Source organism: Schistocerca americana, chromosome 11 (genome assembly GCF_021461395.2).
Source record: "Schistocerca americana isolate TAMUIC-IGC-003095 chromosome 11, iqSchAmer2.1, whole genome shotgun sequence".
NCBI classification, from domain to species: Eukaryota; Metazoa; Arthropoda; class Insecta; order Orthoptera; family Acrididae; genus Schistocerca; species Schistocerca americana.
Genome location: NC_060129.1, coordinates 165,980,026 through 165,986,816, shown reverse-complemented (window position 1 = coordinate 165,986,816; position 6,791 = coordinate 165,980,026).

Sequence of the window (6,791 nt, the reverse complement as noted above, 5' to 3'; positions counted from 1 at the left end):
AGAGGCTGCACAACGAACCACGAGGTGAGACACACACAGCCGTCCCATAAGTGATCAACGAGCAAATTCATGTTGTCCGGGAAGACGGCCTGCTGACATTCAACAGAGACCGTCCCCACTGAAGCCGTGTCCTCCAGCAACGGTCGGGGGAGTCACGGCTATCCGAACCTCACTGCCGCTCCAACCCGACCGACTTCTGCCGCGTCCCAACTGTCCGACTGCCGGGTCCGAATCCCACTGCTGGCGCGTTCCAACTTAACGTCGTGACACACGACGACCGGGAAGTAATAGCACTGCCGCAAAGATAATAAGGCATGGCTTATATCGATAAGCGCTGCTGCTGCCACTCACGGGGAGGCAAAGAAGCAACTCAGTGACACAAGTAATTGAAACTAGCACAATGAGGTGGCAGTATGCAAATACAGGATGTTAAATAAGAGATGGCTCCAACACAAGCTACGCACAGCTCACTGCTGTTATAACGACCACTCATATGAAGATTTCTTAAATATTTCTCACGTGCAGACGTCTGCCAGTTACAATTTTGTTACACACTGAAGAGCAAAGAAACTGGTACGCCTGCCTAATATAGTGTACCGTCCCCACTGGAGCCATGGTCTGATAGCAACGGTAGGGCGAGTCATGGCTATGCGAACCTCACTCCTGCTCCAACCCGTGTAGCCACTCTGTAGCAATTTTGGATGTGTGGGGTGTTGCATTGTCCTGCTGGAATTGCCAATGTCTCAAGTAGTGCTGGAGGGAACTGACGCCGTTAATCCTGCAGGGCTGTCTGTAGCACTACGTGGGGTGGAGATCTCTTCTGAACAGCACGTTGCAAGGCCTCTGAGATTTGCCCAAAAATGGTTCTAATGGCTCTAAGTATTATGAGCCGTAACATCTAAGGTCATCAGTCCCCTAGACTTAGAACAACTTAAACCTAACTAACCTAAGCACATCACACACATCCATGCCCAAGGCAGTATTCGAACCTGAGACCGTAGCAGCAACGCAGTTCCAGACTGAAGCGGCTATAAACGCTCGGCCACAGCGGCCGGCGTCAGATTTGCTCGATAATGTTCACGTCTAGGAGGTTTGACGGCCAGCGGAAGTGTTTAAACTGAGAAGAGTGTTCCTGGAGCAAGTCTGTAGCAATTTGGGATGTGTGGGGTGTCGCATTGTCCTGCTGGAATTGCCAATGTCTGAACTAGTGCTAAAGGGAACTGACGCCGTGAATCCTGCAGGGCTGTCTGTAGCACTACGTGGGGTGGAGATCTCTTCTGAACAGCACGTTGCAAGGCCTCTGAGATTTGCCCAAAAATCGTTCTAATGGCTCTAAGTATTATGAGCCGTAACATCTGAGGTCATCAGTCCCCTAGACTTAGAACAACTTAAACCTTACTAACCTAAGCACATCACACACATCCATGCTCAAGGCAGTATTCGAACCTGAGACCGTAGCAGCAACGCAGTTCCAGACTGAAGCGTCTAGAAACGCTCGGCCACAGCGGCCGGCGTCAGATTTGCTCGATAATGTTCACGTCTAGGAAGTTTGACGGCCAGCGGAAGTGTTTAAACTCAGAACAGTGTTCCTGGAGCAATTCTGTAGCAATTTTGGATGTGTGGGGTGTCGCATTGTCCTGCTGGAACTGGCCAAGTCCGTCAGAATGCACAATGGACATGAAAGGATGCAGGTGATCAGACAGGATGCTTACGCACCTGTCGCTTCTCAGAGTCGTATCTAGACATATTAGGGGTCCCATAGTACTCCAACAGCATCGGCCCACACCATTACACAGCCTCTACCAACTTCATCAGTCCCTTGCTGACATGCAGTGTCCATGGATTCATGACGTTGTCTCGACACCTGTACACGTCCACTCGCTCGATACAATACGAAACTAAACTCGTCTGACCAGGCAACAGGTTTCCAATCATCAACAGTCCAATGTCGGTGTTGACGGACCCTAGCGAGGCATAACGCTTTGTTTCATAGTCATCATGGGTACACAACTGGGCCTTTGGCTTCGAAAGCCCATATCGATGATGTTTCGTTGAATCGTTCGCACGCTGACACTTATTGATGGGCCAGTACTGAAATCTGCAGCAATTTGCGGAAGGGTTGCACTTCTGTCACGCTGAACGATTCTCGTCAGTCGTCGACGGTCCTGTTCTTGCAGGATCTTTTTTCGGCCGCAGCTATATCGGAGATTTGAAATTTTTCCGGATTCCTGATACTCACGGAACACTCGTAAAATGGTGGTACGGGAAAAGCCCCACTTCCTCGCTGCCTTGGAGGTTCTGTGTTCCATCGCTCGTGCATCGACTGTAACACCACGCTCAAACTCACTTAAATCTTGATAACCTGCTATTGTAGCTGCAGTAACCGATCTAACAACTGCGCCAGACACTTGGTGTCTTATATAGACGGCGCCGACCGCAGCACCGTATTCTGCCTGTTTATACACCTCTGCATTTGAATACGTATACCTATATCTGTTCCTTTAACGCTTCAATGTACACAGATAAATCTCCTTCTAGGCGGCGTATCAAGATAAAACATGTACCAGATTTTATATTAGACCTCGAACAGCACCGCTGTGATAACTATATTCAATTTCGTGGAGTAGATTTTGGGTGAAGCGCATACAAATGGACAGACAGACAAACAAACTAATAAAAATTCCGAAAATATTTGTTTTGACCTCTATTGCTGTTGTAACGACCCCTCCTATACAGTTTTATTAAATATGTCCTATGTACAGACATCTGCCAGTTACAAGGAAAAAAAAAAGTCTCTGAGCACTATGGGACTTAACATCTGAGGTCATCAGTCCCCTAGAACTCAGAACTACTTAAACCTAACTAACCTAAGGAGATCACACACATCCACACCCGAGGCAGGGTTCGAACCTGAGACCCTAGCGGTCGCGCGGTTCTAGACTGTAGCGCCTAGGGCCGCTCGGCCACTCCGGCCGGCTGCCAGTTACAGTTTTCGTGTACGTATATGTATTTAATGAAGAATTCGGTAGCAGTGTCTTCAAAGATGGGTGTTACACAGAAAAAATCGGTACCTATTTATTAATTTTTGCCCGTATATAGGCACTTGCAGAAGTGGCGGTCCTTTTCTAATCTTAAAATACATACAGGGTTACAATTATTGAAATACATGAAATAAAATCGTCATAAGTTCCGAACGGTTTGCGTTAGCACATTCACACTGCACGGTTGGTTGCGGTGCATGATGGGAATTAGTACGCGCATGTACGGTTTGGTTTAGCGATGAAGCCCACTTTCAAAAAATGTTCAGATGTGTGCGAAATGTTATGGGACTTAACTGCTAAGGTCAACAGTCCCTAAGCTTACACACTACTTAACCTAAATTATCCTAAGAACAAACACACACACCCATGCCCGAGGGAGGACTCGAACCTCCGCCGGGACCAGCCCTCTTTTATTTGGATGGGTTCGTCAATAAGCAAAATTGGCGCATTTGGGGGGGACTGAGAATCCGCATTTGGAGATCGAGAAGTCTCTTCATCCTCAACGGGCGATTGTGTGGTGTGCAGTGTCCAGTCACGGAATAATCTGTTCAATATTCCTCAATCTCACGGTGACCGAACAGTACGTGAAGGTTTTGGAAGATGATTTCACCTCCATCATGCAAAGTGACTCTGATTTCGTCAACATGTGGTTCATGCAAGATGGAGCTCGACCCCGTCGAAGCAGGAGAGTGTTTGATGTCCTGGAAGAGCACTTTGGGGACCGCATTCTGGCTCTGGGGTACCCAGAGGCCGCTGGCATGGGCCTCGATTGGCCGCCATATACTCTGGATCTGAACACTTGTGACTTCTTTCCGTGGAGCCATACTAAAGACAAGATGTACGGCAATAAACCCAAAAGCATTGCTGAGCTGAAAACAGCCATTCAGGAGGTCATCCACAGCAGCGATATTCCGACACTTCAGCGGGTCATGCAGAACATCGCTACTCGTTTGCGCCACATCATCGCCAATAGTGGGAGGCATATCGAACATGTCATAACCGAAATCCGAATATGTGTAGTGACGTTTACATGTTGAATAAATTGTGCATGCGCCGTAGATTGTAACTAATTTCCTTTTTTTTCATATAGTTCAGTAATTGTCACCCGGTATTTTAACAAATGCATCTCTGTAAAGCTTCTTATTTCAACACTGGAAATATGTTCATATAGACTTATTGTCCAAAACTAACATTTACTTTTTGCTCATTAGATGAAATTAGTACTTGCCCGGCAGGTTGGTCGGAGTAACGCCAACTACAAAATTCGTGTATCTGGAATTTTCAAGCTGTTATTAAATGTCTTTATCATTAAGACAGAAAATTTGGTGTTTCTAGAGTTGTGGCCAAATCTTTGTTCTTCGCAGGGTTACGTTGTAATGTACACTCCTGGAAATGGAAAAAAGAACACATTGACACCGGTGTGTCAGACCCACCATACTTGCTCCGGACACTGCGAGAGGGCTGTACAAGCAATGATCACACGCACGGCACAGCGGACACACCAGGAACCGCGGTGTTGGCCGTCGAATGGCGCTAGCTGCGCAGCATTTGTGCACCGCCGCCGTCAGTGTCAGCCAGTTTGCCGTGGCATACGGAGCTCCATCGCAGTCTTTAACACTGGTAGCATGCCGCGACAGCGTGGACGTGAACCGTATGTGCAGTTGACGGACTTTGAGCGAGGGCGTATAGTGGGCATGCGGGAGGGCGGGTGGACGTACCGCCGAATTGCTCAACACGTGGGGCGTGAGGTCTCCACAGTACATCGATGTTGTCGCCAGTGGTCGGCGGAAGGTGCACGTGCCCGTCGACCTGGGACCGGACCGCAGCGACGCACGGATGCACGCCAAGACCGTAGGATCCTACGCAGTGCCGTAGGGGACCGCACCGCCACTTCCCAGCAAATTAGGGACACTGTTGCTCCTGGGGTATCGGCGAGGACCATTCGCAACCGTCTCCATGAAGCTGGGCTACGGTCCCGCACACGCCCCAACATCATGCAGCCCGCCTCCAGTGGTGTTGCAACAGGCGTGAATGGAGGGACGAATGGAGACGTGTCGTCTTCAGCGATGAGAGTCGCTTCTGCCTTGGTGCCAATGATGGTCGTATGCGTGTTTGGCGCCGTGCAGGTGAGCGCCACAATCAGGACTGCATACGACCGAGGCACACAGGGCCAACACCCGGCATCATGGTGTGGGGAGCGATCTCCTACACTGGCCGTACACCACTGGTGATCGTCGAGGGGACACTGAATAGTGCACGGTACATCCAAACCGTCATCGAACCCATCGTTCTACCATTCCTAGACCGGCAAGGGAACTTGCTGTTCCAACAGGACAATGCACGTCCGCATGTATCCCGTGCCACCCAACGTGCTCTAGAAGGTGTAAGTCAACTACCCTGGCCAGCAAGATCTCCGGATCTGTCCCCCATTGAGCATGTTTGGGACTGGATGAAGCGTCGTCTCACGCGGTCTGCACGTCCAGCACGAACGCTGGTCCAACTGAGGCGCCAGGTGGAAATGGCATGGCAAGCCGTTCCACAGGACTACATCCAGCATCTCTACGATCGTCTCCATGGGAGAATAGCAGCCTGCATTGCTGCGAAAGGTGGATATACACTGTACTAGTGCCGACATTGTGCATGCTCTGTTGCCTGTCTCTATGTGCCTGTGGTTCTGTCAGTGTGATCATGTGATGTATCTGACCCCAGGAATGTGTCAATAAAGTTTCCCCTTCCTGGGACAATCAATTCACGGTGTTCTTATTTCAATTTCCAGGAGTGTATTAGACTACTGGCCATTAAAATTGCTAGATCACGAAGATGACGTGCTACAGACACAAAATTTAACCGACAGCGAGAAGACGCTGTGATATGGAAATGATTAGTTTTTCAGAGCATTCACACAAGGTTGGCGCCGGTGGCGGCACCTACAACGTGATGACATGAGAAAAGTTTCCAACCGATTTCTCATACACAAACAGCAGTTGACCGGCGTTGCCTGGTGAAATGTTGTTGTGATGTCTCGTGTAAGGAGGAGAAACGCGTACCATCACGTTTCCGACTTTGATAAAGGTCGGATTGTAGCCTATCGCGATTGCGGTTTATCGTATCGCGACATTGCTGCTCGCGTCGGTCGAGATCCAATGACTGTTAGCAGAATATGTAATCGGTGGATTCAGGAGGGTAATACGGAACGCTGTGCTGGATCCCAACGGCCCCGTATCACTAGCAGTCGAGATGACAGGCATCTTATCCGCATGGCTGTAACGCACCGCGCAGCCACGTCTCGATCCCTGAGTCAACAGATGGGGGCGTTTGCAAGACAACAACCATCTGCACGAACAGTTCGACGACGTTTGCAGCAGCGTGGACTATCAGCTCGGAGACCGTGGCTGCGGTTACCCTTGACGCTGCATCAGACAGGAGCACCTGTGATGGTGTACTCGACGACGAAGCTGGGTGCATGAATGGCAAAACGTCATTTTTTCGAATGACTGCAGGTTCTGTTTACAGCATCGTGATGGTCGCGTCCGTGTTTGGCGCCGTCGCGGTGAACGCACATTGGAAGCGTGTATTCGTCATCGCCATACTGGCGTATCACCCGGCGTGATGGTAGAGGGTGACATTGGTTACACGTCTCGGTCACCTCTTGTTCGCATTGATGGCACTTTGAACAGTGGACGTTACATTTCAGATGTCTTACGACACGTGGCTCTACCCTTCACTCTATCCCTGCGAAACCCTACATTT